General features: G+C 55.6%; 1 long non-coding RNA gene across 1 annotated transcript in view; it reads left to right on the top strand.

The window, feature by feature from the left end:
- Positions 1 to 1,761, top strand: part of LOC144231346 (uncharacterized) — a 2,422-nt gene extending 661 nt beyond the window's left edge. The window contains exon 2 of the long non-coding RNA XR_013335060.1: positions 1,574 to 1,761. This is a non-coding gene — a long non-coding RNA (uncharacterized LOC144231346). The remainder of the gene's footprint in view (positions 1 to 1,573) is intronic.
- Positions 1,762 to 2,221: the final 460 nt, after the last annotated feature.

The following is a 2,221-nucleotide window of genomic DNA, read 5'->3' as shown; positions in this document are numbered from 1 at the left end:
CCTTTGTGCATGCTGAGCCAGGCATGCAGGAGAAGTTCTGCGTCTTCAGCTGCAAGGGGCCTGGGGCAAGGGCCATTTCCAGGTGGGGTTTCTGCATTAGTGTATGCGGGGCCCCGAGGTGCAAGGGGAAATTACAGCAAACCCCAGGGGCCTGAAAGGGCGTCCTGCATCTTGGTGAAGAAGGATGCTTGTCCTCGAATGGTTTCAGCAGGCTGCCGGCCTGACGGAGGTCCGAGGTCCGGGAGCAGATCCCAGGGGCGGGAATTTGCACCCACCTGGAAGGCCCCAAGGGTGTAGGGGTGAGCCGTGGAACTTGTTCAGGCTGTGATTGGGGTCTAGAGGCAGCCCCATTGGCTGCAGCCTCTGGGTCAAGAAGCCTCACCAGTTTGAACAATGTCCTTATAGAGGAGACCAGCAGGGCAGCCCGTCTGCTGACCCCAAGGCCACCTCAGGCTGGGCCATGGTGGGACGCAGGCTGAGCGGAGCATCACATACCCTGCAGCTCACCTGGGGTTTGCAGAGTTGAAATAAATCTGCTTCCCAGCGGTGTGCAGAATGGAGGCTGGGAGTTTCTAGAAGCAGCCTTCTAGGTGGGGCTGGACTTGGGGGTGTGAGGCCTCCCTTCTGGTTGCCCCCTCCTGGCCCTGGGGGCGTCTTCCGGGCCCCTCCTCCTGTGATGCTGTCATGTGGCACGTGCATTCCTGTGTCCCTGGTAATCCCCAGGCAGGCTGCTCACAGGGCGCTGCAGGCTAGAGCCACCACTTGTCACCTCGTGGCTCCTGGGAGTCAGGAGTCCAGGGGGTCCTCCGCTGGGAGGTTCTGGCTCAGGGTCCCTCACGGGGCTCGCCAGGGCTGCCGTCTCATCTGAGGCCTTGCCTGGGGCTGACAAACCATGTCTGAGCCCACTCACTTGGCTGTTGGCGGCCTCAGTGCCTGCTGGCTGTTGGCTGGAGGCTTCCATTCCTCATCTGACAGGCGGCTCCACGAGCGTTCCTCCAGCGTGGCCGCTCACCTTCCCCAGAATGTGAGAGGCCGAGGAACTGAGGGAGAAGCCAGTCTTGGAAGTGACATTATCATGTCATCTTCTACTGGTTATACAGACCAGTCCGGATAGAGAGAGGGGACTGCACAGAGCTGTGACTACCAGGAGCTCATCTTAGAGCCTGGGCGCCCCTGTGCTCACCCTCGTCCATCACTGAGCCCAGCCCCAGTGACCCTTGGGCCTGCAACGGGGTCACGCGACGTATCCGCCCCTCCCCCGTCACGTGATGAGTGGACCGGCAGCTGCCTGGGCTCTTTTGCATCTCAGACCCCTGATTCCCATGATGGTCTTGGGGGGGGAGGCACATTCCAGACACACTGAGGCCCCTCGCACACATCGCTGGTGCAGTTTGACTGCACAAAGCTGGTGTGGCTCCCCCTCTGACTCAGTAGTGGTCAGAGAGAGCAACTCAGGAGTGTGCATGTGAAAGCACCTTCTCAGGTGTAGCTTGGAAATCGTGGCCCTAATGGCTGGTGAAGAATGTCCCAGAAGGTAACATGAAGCAAAGGCACCTGCTTCCCTTCCCTACAGCTGCAACAAAGCATGGCTCACAGACGCCACTGTGAACAAGGCACCTTAGGAGACCTGGAGGCAAGTGTCCTTGTGTCCTGAGAACCTAACCTTCGTCTTGAAAGCAGCTGTGATTCTGATAAGGCCTCCGAATGGCTAATGTGTCGCCCTGGCAATAAAATTTAAATCAATGTCTTTGTTTTCTTGAAGGCATAGATGCTTGTTATTTTTTCTTTATTAAACCAGAAGAAAATCGTGAGCACATTTTACTTCTCCCACAAGAATGGAGGGAGGAGAGAGAGAGAGAGAGAAAGAGAGAGAGAGAGAGAAAATTCCCCCTATGAATCCAGTTGGAGTCTTAAAAATTTAAGCAAAGTGTTTGAGAATCTAATTACATTGAAATGAACAACATCTCTATAAAGTGATTGATTCAATTGTCAGAGGCCTATTTCATACCTATTTCATGCGGAGGGTGCGTGGAGACTCCCTGTTGCTAAAATCGGATGGTCCAGGTGGCTCGCGTGTGGTTTTCCGCAGGTGTGGGGGAGCTAATGGCGGCTCCACAGCTACGGCCTCTTGGCCGTGCTCTACAGCGTAGGATTTGGCAGATGCGATCATATGACGTTTTATCTTTTGAAATGAAGCCCAAAGCCAACCCTATGAACAAAC

The sequence above is a fragment of the Crocuta crocuta genome, unplaced genomic scaffold (genome assembly GCF_008692635.1).
Source record: "Crocuta crocuta isolate KB4526 unplaced genomic scaffold, BGI_CrCroc_1.0 scaffold13, whole genome shotgun sequence".
NCBI classification, from domain to species: domain Eukaryota; kingdom Metazoa; phylum Chordata; class Mammalia; order Carnivora; family Hyaenidae; genus Crocuta; species Crocuta crocuta.
This window is presented reverse-complemented; position numbering and strand designations above follow the sequence as displayed.